Source organism: Suncus etruscus, chromosome 3, assembly GCF_024139225.1.
Source record: "Suncus etruscus isolate mSunEtr1 chromosome 3, mSunEtr1.pri.cur, whole genome shotgun sequence".
NCBI classification, from domain to species: Eukaryota; Metazoa; Chordata; class Mammalia; order Eulipotyphla; family Soricidae; genus Suncus; species Suncus etruscus.
In genome coordinates, this window is record NC_064850.1 from 106,941,727 (window position 1) to 106,954,007 (window position 12,281).

General features: G+C 37.0%; 1 protein-coding gene across 2 annotated transcripts in view; it reads right to left on the reverse strand.

The window, feature by feature from the left end:
* Positions 1-12,281, reverse strand: part of GUCY1A1 (guanylate cyclase 1 soluble subunit alpha 1) — an 825,102-nt gene that overhangs the window by 53,720 nt on the left and 759,101 nt on the right. Inside the window, exon 1 of one of the 2 annotated variants that reach the window (XM_049769612.1) lies at positions 3,715-4,070. The exons of the other annotated variant lie outside the window; for it this stretch is intronic. The gene's annotated coding sequence lies outside the window, so the exon portion shown is untranslated. Of the gene's footprint in view, positions 1-3,714; positions 4,071-12,281 lie in introns of those variants that run through there. 2 annotated transcript variants of the gene reach the window in all.

Here is a 12,281-nt window from a genome sequence, read left to right on the forward strand (position 1 = left end):
CTTATTATTTTAGTTAAGGAGCTAAATGTGGGAGGAAACAGTTTTAAACTCCAATCTAGAAAATACATTTTTTCCACATTCCATAAGCCTCAAGTCTCCAGTAAGATAATGTCTATTGGCCTGAAACTGGGAGAAAGAAACAAATATGAATCAAGCGAGACACTTGTAAACTGTTTGGGAAGACAAAAAGACACAGCACTCATAAAGACAAACAATTACTTCCATCCCATATACACCAAATAATCTATAGCCAACTAAATTTATTCAGACCTGAAAATAGCTCAGAGATCCTCCTGTATCAAGTCAAAATATATTCAAAACAAAAATAATGCTTGGGCACTATAAATACTCAGAAATATATCTAGATACCCAATGTTAAGTCAATAATAGGAATATTTAAAATTCTAATTTAAAAAGAAAAGATATCTTTATGTATCTACATAAAATAGTTGCTTAAATAACATTTATAATACTTGGTATAAGAATTAGTATTTTGGGGCCAGAGGGAAAAAAAACAGCAGTAGGGAGTTTGCCTTACATGTGGGTGATCCAGGATGGACCTAGGTTCAATCCCCAGCATCCCATATGGTCCCTCACGCCAGGAGCAATTTCTGAGCATATTGTCAGGAGTAACCCCTGAGCGTTACAGGGTGTGGCCCAGAAACAAATCCAAAAAATAAAAGAAAAAGAATTTAGTACTTATGTCCCAAAAAAGCAATATATCCTGACATATGTAATGGAAACACTCAACAACTTCCTGGCAAAACCTAATTACAGTTTCTGAAGTATCCCTTCAAATATTTCAAAGTATTTTGAATAACTAGTTTTCTCCAAAATTTTCTTCTTCATCAATAATACCTTTGGTTTGATTTATACTAATGATGCTAATGATGTTAAAAGCTTGCTTACTGGGCTGACTGTGGGTTTTACATGTAGGGGACTTGGGTTCGAATAGAACCCTCTTGGCCCTGAGCAGTGATGGGACAATCCCAGAAATTTTAAAAGCACCGCTAGTTGCAGCCTCAAATTAAAAAAAAATTTAAAATATCACTTATATATTTATTACTCTTTATTTAGAAAACATCCTTCTCAAGGATAATATGAGTTTTATCTTTTTAAAAATTTTTATGTTGAAAAAGTTAGTGATTTGAAGAATTACATGTTGTTTATGACTACTTAAAAATCTATACTCTCTATTTTGTACTCACACTATTTTCAAGTGTAATGAAAACATTTAATTTACCTTCTATGATTTCTAAAATATTCAATGCCATGTAATACACTGAATGTCAAAATTGTTAATGAATACTTTAAATTTTTGAGAACTGTTTGTGACAAACTGTTGACATTCAGTCACCAAATGTTTTGATGTGTTTATAATAATAATTTAATTTTGGTTAGCACCTCTTCCTTTTTTACTACTACATAATATTAAAAACTTTTGAAAATACTTAAAATAAAATCATTGACTGCATTTTATTATCAAATATGTATTAATCATCAAGATGTTGCTACATTGCATTTTTTTCCCTTTGGTGCTTTCTCATTCTCTAAATGACAAAATAATCCCATGTATCTTATTTCATAACATCTAAGAAGAATCTTTATGAGATTAATGTATACTAGCACCAGGAACACCATGCCAATCATGCATATTCTTCCGTTGGGTTTCAAAAAGAGAAAAACGTTTATTTTCTCTGCCATACTTGAAAACATCTCATAATACAAAAATAAGAAAAATGTATTCAACTCTTTAACCACTGCAAGTTTCAAATGCACAAATTCTACCTACCTAAGTTCTTTTATGATGGCATATGATGGTAAAGATCCTCAAATAGGTCATAGATTATACATGAAATGCTTTTTTATTAAAACATCAACCACTCCAGTTGTTCCTAAGTCTGCAGTCTTTATGGGAAAAAAAAAACAACAAACAAATACCAGATTTGGCCTGAAAATCCAGATTAGACCAGATAAAGTGGGTTCTTACTTAATGAAAAACACTTATTTTAACTTTGTGATTCTTTTCTTGTCTGTCTGTTTGGCAGGTTTATTTTTGTTTAGGGGCCACAGACGGCAATGCTCCTGGCTGTGCTCAGGAATAGAACCCAGGTATGTACTTCTGGCATGGCAGGGATCAAACCCAGGTTAAAAAAAAAAAAAGTGCAAGGCAAACCCTTTGTACTGCCTCTCCATCCCCTGAGATTTTATTTATTTTTTTTAATTGGGTCCCACTACCCTTCAGTTATTTCAGGCTTAACTCCCCCAAAATGCAGCACCTCAAATGTCTGAGTGCAGTATCACAAACTTCTTTGCTCCAGAAGCTGGTCCACATATACCTCCTTTGAAAGAACTTTTTTTATGAATTTTAGCAACCAAATTTGAAGGCACTGAAATTTGAGGCATTCTGATATTGCTATTATATTATTATTGATTTCTAACACTCCTTATGATAGCACTTGAAATGACCATTCCTCAAGTAAAAAAAAAAAAGCCATTTTAGAAATAAACAAAACAAAAACAGATGACTTCTCCACTGTGAATCTGTACCTATCATGAAGTGCTTCAAAATGTTTCTGTATAGCCAGAGGGTTAGCCATGTTTCTACAGCCCCGTCCAGTTAAGTGGACAATGCAATGAAACCTCCATGAGTACTGTGATCACTGCTGTGTTACAAATGAAGCCCTCTCTTAACCCCTCTCTCTAAATATAAATAATATACAAATATACTTATTAAATATAAAATATAAATGTGTATAAGAAAAAAATATATAAATATGTATAAATATATAAAAGTCCCGTTCAACAACAAATTCAAAACATCGAGATGCTTTTGGACCAGTCACCCTTCAAAGGAGCCACAGAAGAAAGACCAGGTTTATTTCTGCTGTTGTAAACCCCCTTTCCCCCTTGCAAAGAAAAAGAACCCTGAAAACCAGAGATCAAAGCCACGAAATTCACCGCTTGAAATCACATGGCGGCGGTGTCTGGCCCCTCGCACACGTCACAGACCAGCTCCTGAGACCCCCCAGGACTGCAGGTGCAAACAGAACCGGTGGGGACCCCCTTCCCCGAGCCCGCGGGTTTCCCTTAAGTGCCACAGTTGCAATGAAAACAGAGAAGTCATTGACACTCACTCGCTCCCCGGGCTCCAAGCCGCCTGCGCCTCGCTGGAAGTTTGCTTCCCCGGTGCGGTTCAGCCTCCGCGCCGCCCGCCCGCCCGCCCTCCACGCGGCCCGGCCACAGACACTCGCGATCCAGCTCCGCGGCGGCCTCCAGCCGCTCCAACCCGCGCACTTCCTAACGATCCCGCGTCTCCTGGCCGCCCCGGCTTCTCGCTCGGGTCGGAGGCGCTTCGCGGGCGGGACTGACTGCGGGCTCCGTGGGAGAGCCACGGCCCGGGCGCGCCCGCACGTTCTAACGATCCAGCAGCAGCCGGCGCCGCGCGGCCCCGGGCCCACCCAGCCCGGCCCCCCTCCCTTGGGCGCCCCAGGTCCCTCGGGCCCCGAGCTGAGCCCCAGGCGCCGCTCCTTTGCTCCCTCGTTCCTCCCCGGCGTGGGAACCGGGGCTCGGCCCCGCGGGGCTGGCAGGCTAGCTGGGAGCGATTCCCAGGCCAGCTGCCCGGGGACTTGCTTGCTGCTGGGTGGCCGCGGGCCAGCCCTGCCCGGGCCCGGGAGAGAGCCTGAACCCCCTTGACACGCTGCACCCACTTACTTCGCAGGCTTCCCCAACCTTGGGGCTGAGTGTCCGCTTCGCCAGCAGCTCCGGAATGTGCATCTGCGATCCGTTCAGCCAACGCAGAAATGGGGGTGAACGTCAGGGGCGGGAAGGGGGCACCCCTCTAGGTACCTGTGCTTGAGCACCTTCACAGTCGGGGTGCTTGCTGGAACTTGGGTTTTTACTCCGCCCCACTCAACAGGCTGTGCGGGACAGGAGCTCCCGGGAAAGCGGATTCCCAGCGCGGCAGTGAACGGCGTTACCCGGATTCCTCTAGATCCCTCCCGGCGTCTCCAGATCTCTGCGAGACCCCCTGGCATCCGTCGGAGTGCCTTTTCCTTCAGCAGTTTGACTTCTAGGCTGAATTGCTCCCCCTATGAGCCTCAAAGGGCTGAAAGGAAAATAGCAGCTACAAGGCACCGTGGTGGTGAGGTCACTGGGAGGCGGATTAGGGGGACAACGACCAGGGCTTGCTCTTGGGCGCCCACCCCCGCAGGTGACCTTCGCCTGGCTGTTCCCTTCTTTTCTGTTTCAGCCTAGCAAGAAAAGTAGGAAAACTTACTGGAAACAAAACACAACACATCAAAAAGGCTGTGGAAACTTAGCTGCACTGTTCTGGGTCCCACCCACTATGCCTGGAAGAGGCCCCAGACTAGAATCCAACCCTACCCGCCCCCCAGCACCCAATCACCATCCCAAGATCTACTATCCAGAGGATTTAAAGGTGGCAGGGCCATGCAGGTAAGAGAACCCGAAAGGGAGAGAGAGGATTCAAGGCCCCCTCATGGGATCCAATGAAATAAAAATCACTAAGCTGGACCTGGGAGAACTGTAGTTTTCTATAGTTCAAAACCACTCCATAAATTTGAGGAAGTAAATATTCTCAGGGATGTTCTTGCCATCAAGTTTAAATAATAATAATAATAATAATAATAATAAACATTTTTGCAAATATGGTGGTAAAAGGTATTTTTTTCTAGAAAGATCCGGATTTGTTTGGTTCTTTTATTCTTTGTGTGCATGTTGAGCACAGAAATATTAATTCTAATTTTTACTTTTTGAGTCACCTTTCTGACTCAAAAAAGTAAAAAAAAAAAATGGCCAGTCCCATTCCAGTGATTTCATAGATCATCAGATTTATTCTGGGATCTTTCATCAGACGCAAGAAAAGAACCAAATTGTTATCTGCAAATCTCATTTCTTCCCAAATCTGTCACCGAATCTGGTAATATTTTCAATTCCTCACACTTGTAGGATTTTCTTTCAGTCTTGCCTACTAAATATGCTCTTCAGTAGCAAGTTTCACCAAAATAAGAAAATTAAGGAAGAAATATAAGTGTATGTGGGGGTAGTGCACTTAAATAAACTCTTTTACTACCAGGTAAAAGTTCAGAGCTATAAATTTGCACTTTTTTTTCTATCATTTCTCTACTTTATTAATCACTTCATGATCATTTTTAAGATCAGTGAATTATTTTTTACACAGAACGCCTTGAATTTAGTACTAGAAAGATGAATGAGTAAAAAAAAACACCTAGCATATAATTAAAATGCTCTTTCATATATAGAAAGCAATATATACATATAGATAGATATCTCTATAGATCTCATATACATCTCTCTATAGATCATATGCATCTATCTTTATATGTACAGTACCTCTGATCCAAATCAGTGCCTTACATATGCAAGGTAATTGAGTCAACACTGAATTACACCTTGGCCTAAACTTCATCCGGTTAGAATAAAAAGACATTAAAAGATATATAATGTTTTCAAAACATATAATGTTTTCAAAAGGAATAGCTATCCTCCAAAATAAACATTTTATTATGGGGCAGCAGCAAGGTTGGAACTTAGAAAGAAGTTTATATTTGGAAAAACATGGATAGAAGCACATTTCGGTTTAGTTTTGTTTTCTTCTGGAAGAAAAGTTAAGAGCCAAAGCATAGAGGTAGGAAGGCATGACACCAATTTTCAAGGAACTGGGAGGGAGGCCATTTGGCAGATAGACAAAGTACATTTAAAAATATCTGGGAAGATCAGGTGGAAAGATCAATTGTGTCCACATGGTCTCACTAGCCTGTCCTCTTTGTCACGCATCATAGGTTTATATAAAAACTGTCTTTGTTTCCCACCACTGGCTTTTCCTCTTATCAATATTGCTTTCATCTTGAACATGACTTGATTAACCCATTCATTTCTGCATTTATAGTCTCAATTTGAACAGCACATAAGACTCCGTCTTAAATATTGCATTTAACCTCATTGATTTCTGCTCCAGCTATTTGAGTTTACCAAAGTAGATTCTTAGTAAATGACAGTATTGTTTTATCTTTAATAAGTGTATTGTATTCTCTGATCCTCTGTTTTGAGCAGTAGTATGTGAGCAAATGGAACCAGTCTAGTGGCTTTAAAAAAAAACCAAAAAGTCATTGTGAAAGATATCCCATCATCTGGATGTCTGACAAGCCATGAACATGTACTAAAGGTTTTTTGCATTTAGGGAAATGGAGAAGTAAAATTTGTAACCCAAGTACCCACGAAGGAACCATAAATAAAGCTCATATGAGCACAATTCATTTAGAGATTTAGTTACATAAAAATTTTGTCATCTTCCAGCTCTGTTCTGTTGGCATTTGTGTGCTGAGTAGTTTAACTTCCTGTTCCATTTTGTTTATTTTTTTGTTTGGTTGGTTTTTTTTTCTGATTTTCTTTGTTTGTTTTGTTTTAGGGCCACACCCAGTGTTGATCAGGGGTTACTACTGGCTGTACACTCAGAAATCACTCCTAACAAGGTCTAAGGATTATATGGGATAACCAGGGATTGAACCAGGGGAGCCTCATGCAAGGCAATTGCCTGACCATTGTGCTATTGCTCCAGCACAGGCCCCCATTTTATTGTTAATAGAAATAGTATAATGATAATTTAGTAAAAATGTTATTAGGTATTCAATATAAATTAATCTTCTTTGGCCATATTGTTATCTTATTCTTCTTCTTATTATTATTATTGGCCTTATTATTATCTTATTTCTACCTAAAGACCAAGATTTTTTTCTCAAGAAGTTTTATTTGACCACTACCCACAATTGATAAAAATAAAAAAAATCCAAAAGTGCATTCTGTTTACACTTGTAAAAGGCAGTGGAAACCAGAGATGTAATCTATTTATATGCTGCTCAGAGTGTGGTTTGTGTATCAGTTGGATCAGAGTGATCTACAACCTCCTTGGAGGATCTGTAGTCACCCAAACCTAGGGAATCAGCATATTTAACAAAAACTTCAGAGAATCCCTTTAAAAGCAGTTAAGTTTATATATTAAACTCAAAACAAAGGTTGCCTAAATCTTTTCAAATACAGACATTTTTAGAGTCAACATCTTCCTTTACTTTCTGAAATATTATTACTGTATTTGTTCCAATGAAGAAATGGTACTTATGCATTAATCTATACTGTCTTCTATATCTATACTGTCTTCTATAATAAGCTTCGATAATAAACCAAAGGAACTAGGAGAAAAAGTGTGAGAGAGTCATAGAGTAGGATAGAAAGGAATGAGACAAATATTATAGTCTCAAAATATGTGAGTAGATTTTTCATATGTTTTATAAACAAACCGATCACTGATTATACCATTTATCACACTATGGTAACTCATTAAATGCAACTAGGATAAGATGAACTTCATTAACTTTTTCTTAAGTATTTTTATCTTACTCTTTTTCATAAGATAATTTACTTGCATTTTGTTTCATCTCTACTTAGATTCATTTTATACTGACAATTTGAATTAGAACTGTGTTAGCACTATGAAAGTCTTGTTTTAGCATGAAAAGTTAAAAAATTAAAACCAAAGTTGCTATCTACAGAAGACTGACTTTGGCAAATATGGACTGGACAGAACCTATCAAGGGACCAATGAGGAAGTTCCTAGCCTAGACATCAGCCTAGAATTCATACAAATACCAAGATCTCTAACCCCAGAGGTCTGACTTAGACAATTGCAACCGAGCAGAACTTCTGGAACAATACTGAAAGAATATATCTAGGCTCTGTCCTAGGATCTGAGCAAAAACCAAGACCACTAATTACAGAAGACTGGTTGCAACAACAGTGATGGAACAGAACTCCTAAACCATTAAAAAAAAAAAAAAACTATCTCCTAGCCTTCACTTTATGGCCTATGCAAATAAAAAGATCTCCAGTTACAAAGGCAAGATGTCATCATCCACTTCTGAGGGGAAAGTTTTCTGGCACTACAGAAAAGACCTTGGGGTGTGTAAATGAGTAAGTATGGATCCTGTAATTGTTCCCATGGCAGTATGTTTCAGGGGTGGAGGAATCCTATATCTCCTAGGCAAAGGAATTCCCGTTTCTAGTTTCCCCAATATTTACTGTGCCTATGGAAGAAGAAGAAGAAGAAGAAGAAGAAGAAGAAGAAGAAGAAGAAGAAGAAGAAGAAGAAGAAGAAGAAGAAGAAGAAGAAGAAGAAGAAGAAGAAGAAGAAGAAGAAGAAGAAGAAGAAGAAGAAGAAGAAGAAGAAGAAGAAGAAGAAGAAGAAGAAGAAGAAGAAGAAGAAGAAGAAAAGAAGAAGAAGAAGAAACACCGTTTTATAAGAAGTTTGCTGGTCTTTAGGATTTTGGGTTTTTCTTTTTTCTCTTGTTTTTTGTTACCTTTTCCTTCTTTATTCCCTTTCTTCTTCAAAATGGATATTTATACCACCTAGTTTTTTCTTTTTTCCTTTTTTATTTCTTTTCTTTTTTCTTTACTTCTCCCATATCTTTTCTTTTATATCCAATAGAACTACACTACTTAAATCACCTTAATCAGCCTCATAATTTGAGAGAAAAAATGGATGGTATCAAGACCAGTCATATGTTCACTTGGTGGAAATAAAAACTGATCAGAAATGAATACCAAATCCAAAGTCAACAACAACAGAATTGATACCCAAAATACAACAAGCTATGTAAGGGGGGCAGTTTTACTAGTATTATGGGGATAAAGGAGGGAGATGTGGGATGCATGCTGGGAACAGGGTGGAGGGAGGACAACACTAGTGCTGGTAATGTTCCTCATTCATTGTCACTATGTGCCTCAAATATTACTGTGAAAAAATTGTAATTCACTTTGACCACAATAAAAAATTTTTTTAAAAAGTTAAAAAAGATCAAATGAGAGGCCAGAGTGGTGGTGCAAGTTATAAAGCATCTGCCTTGAGCTCACTAGCCTAGGACAGAACGTGGTTAGATCCCCAGGCTTTTCATATGGTGCCCCAAGCCAGGAGTGATTTCTGAGTGCCTAGCCAGGAGTAATCTCTGAACTCACTAGGTATGGCCCAAAATAAACAAACAAACAAAAAAAAGTCAAATAAAATTAGATATCCTAAATTATTTCCAATCATGGTAAAAGAGTTACAAAGCAGCTTAAAATATAGTATATTTTAAAGAAATTCTGTTGATTTAATTTTCTCAAAATAGTTGCTATTTTTAGTGGTAAGTATGATAGACAGAATAATGTTCACCTAAAAATGTCTGTATTCTAATATTCAAAGCCTGTGATCATATTGTTAAATGACATGTATGCAAGAGAAAATTCAGGTTGCACATAAGTGAATCAAGTGATCTTGAGATGGAGAAATTAATTGGAATTATCTATACAGCTCAGCATAACCTCCAGTTTTTTAATAGATGAGGAAGGAAGGCAGAGAAGTGAGAGACAGTCAAGTGATGCAAAGTGAGCAGTATTTTATTACCAATTTTAGATTTATGGAAAGATATTATTATCCCAGGCACATATGCAATCCCTACAGCTGGAAAATTTACAAAGGCAATTTTATTATAGGGTCTCAAGGAAAGAAGTATTCATGTTCAAATTCTGATTTTAATTTCATGAGAATCACTTTTGATGTCTGGCTTGCAGAAATAAAAGGTTTTTGTTTGTTTTTAGAAATTAGGTTTTCCATAGGGGCTATGGGCAAATATGGCCGATTTAGATTCTGGAAGTGAGATGCTACTATAATAAATAAATAGATAGATAGATAAATAGATAGATAGATAAATAGATAAATAAATAAATACATAAATTTGAGAACACTTTTAGAAGGTACCATGGATAAAACTGGAAGAATTATGTATAGCCTATTTCATAAAATATGTAAGTTGGTTGGATTGATTTACAAGTTAGAGTATGAATAGTCCCTATGGAGGAAACAATTATAGTTAAAAAAGAACATGGGGCACACAAGAATGGAAAACAGTATTTTCTAGCTATCACCTCTATGGCATGAGTGACTGCTGCTAAAAATATGCATTTAAGTGCCACAGATGATTGTGTTGATGAAGGTTAGAGACTCACTATCGAAACCTGAGGAAAGAAGCTCCTTAGACACAGAGCAAAAAAGTCTAATAGCAGAGAAACTTTAAAACTACATGTTAAAGATTCAAAGTGATTTATTTTGCTACTTATTATAAAGTTAAGAGGAAAGATAGAGTAAAGAGGATGGAGAGATATATTAGTTGAGGTCCTTGCTTTGTATACAGTTTAGCCTAATACAATCCGCAGCATCTCATGTGGATGATGATTTTTCCAGCACTGCCAGCAATGATTTCCTAAACCTAGAGCAAGGAATAAGCCCTGATGCAAACAGGTATGACACAAAAACCACCTCCACCCCTTGATCCAGGAAAAAAAGTACTCAAAAGTGCCAAAGATTTGGTGAGCAGGGACAGAGTGATTGTACAGGGGGAAAGACATTTGCTTTACAAGTAGCAATCGGTATGGTCCCAGAGCCCACCAGAAATAATTAACAGAGCCAGGAATAATCCCTGAGCACCACTGGGTGTGTCCCAAAGCCAAAACAAAACAAAACAATTCCCAGTTAAGAACTTGATGATTAAGGAAATCCTCAGCTGTAATTGGTGTCACGCAAGCCTTTCCCAGAAAAATAATAACAATACACTTTGGTGACACTGATTTTATTATCATATTTGAAAAAATTCAAATATGTAATATACAATTGCCTTTACATGTTCTATTGTATGTATTAATTAATATTCATGTAATGAATTCCTTTAGGTTTGTATAATTATATAATACTTGTTGGCCATAAATGAAACTCCCAATATACTTAAAAAGGAGACCATGAAAGTACTCTCTAGAACTTGATGTATTTATTGCATTTAAAATGTATTTATTGTATTTAAAATCCTTCCTTTCACCAGGAATTTGTAACAACTGCATTGAAAAGAAATAACATTGAAAAGAAAGACTAGAATGGAAATAGTGACAAAATAGTCCCCAAAATGAATAGATTGATGATGAAGCAAAACAAAAATTATAGAAATTTATTTGAAAATACTGTAATAATATATAAAATATGTATTAGCTATAACTAGTAGATGCCCAGTAAAGCATTTTTCACTTAAAAATAAAAATTTAGGAGCCGGAGCGGTGGTGCAAGCAATAGGGCATGTGCCGTGCACTTGCTAATCTGGGCCGGACTGTGGTTCGATCTTCCTGTGTCCCATATGGTCCCCCAAACCAGGAGCGATTTCTGAGTGCATAGCCAGGAGTAACCTTTGAGCATCACCTGGTGTGTCCTAAAAAGCAAAAATAAGAGAAAAAGAAAGGAAATTTAAAAATAAAAAAGTCAGCAATACAGAAAAATACATGATAAAGAAAGAAGTACAGAACTATTATTAATCTCTTATGCTAACATTTCAAGCACATATTTGATTTATTGCCTTTTTATTTTCCCTCCATTTTATGAGAAGATTGGTTGTATTCAGCATTTTTTCTGTCATAGACCACAGTTCTGCATTAAGGAGATTCCTTTACTCTCTAAAAGAATTGTTTGGCGCTGTTGACTGAACCTTTAAACATACTATTTTATAAATAAAAATGAATTTCTACTACCAACAAAGATTTGGGCTATTTAAAATGCTCCAAATTTTGGAAAATTGCACACTGATATAATGAACTATTATTCTATAATAGAAAAGAGAGGACTATACACATAGAATTGCAGATGGATAGATAGCAAACATCACTCTTTTAAGAGGAAGTTCATAGCTATAGAGACTTATACCAGTAAAAAAAAATAAAGAGGCTCAAGAAAATCACTTAACTTCATATTTTTAGAAAATAGAAAAAGAACAAGGAAATTAAAAAATAAGTAGAAAGAAGACTATAATAAAAATTAGAGTGAAAAGATGATATAAATAAAGAAAACACAAATGATCAATTGAGCCAAGAATTGTTTTTGTGAAATTATAAAGAAAATTGTCAAGGTCTTAACTAAATATAATAAGAAAGAAAGTAATATTAGTTGTGAAATTTGGATAAATTAAAATAAACAACACAAAACTACAATAAAAAACTTAATATAAATAACTATGTAACACCAAAATTATGAACCTAGAAGAAAAAGATAAAATTTTTGAATCAGTGCTAGAGCAATAATTTAGTGGATTGGGCCCTGGCTTTGTACATGAATGATCAATGTTCAGTCCTGACTCCACATACAAGCATCAAGCCAGCCAGGAGTGATCTCTGACTGC